Below are 460 nucleotides of genomic sequence, written 5' to 3' on the forward strand. Positions count from 1 at the left end.
CCATTATTGCCAGAAGAAGATGAAGGAGATGAGGACCTTACACCAGATTTAATTCTGGCAGAGAACACGATAGAGATGGACATAATGAGTGATGAGGAGGAGGTCCCCGCTGCTGCTTCCTTCTGTGATGTGTCAGAAGAAATTGATGCATCTGAGGAGAATGATGATGAGGAGATTGATGTTTTGTGGGTGCCTAGTAGAAGAGAGCAAGAGGAGGGTAGTTCAGATGGAGAGACGGAGAGTCAGAGAGGCAGTAGGAGAATAAGACTTAGAAGAAGCAGGGAGGACAGCCCGCAGGGATCAGTAGGGCAACAACATGTATCGGCACCTGTGTTCAGCCGGCCAACGCACCCGCCATTGCCGCCAATACCGCCAACTCCGCCAACTTCTACTGTTACCGCCAGATCGCACACTTCCAAAAAGTCAGCAGTGTGGGATTTTTTTAATGTGTGTGCCTCTG

This window comes from Xenopus laevis, chromosome 9_10L (genome assembly GCF_017654675.1).
Source record: "Xenopus laevis strain J_2021 chromosome 9_10L, Xenopus_laevis_v10.1, whole genome shotgun sequence".
Lineage (NCBI taxonomy): Eukaryota > Metazoa > Chordata > Amphibia > Anura > Pipidae > Xenopus > Xenopus laevis.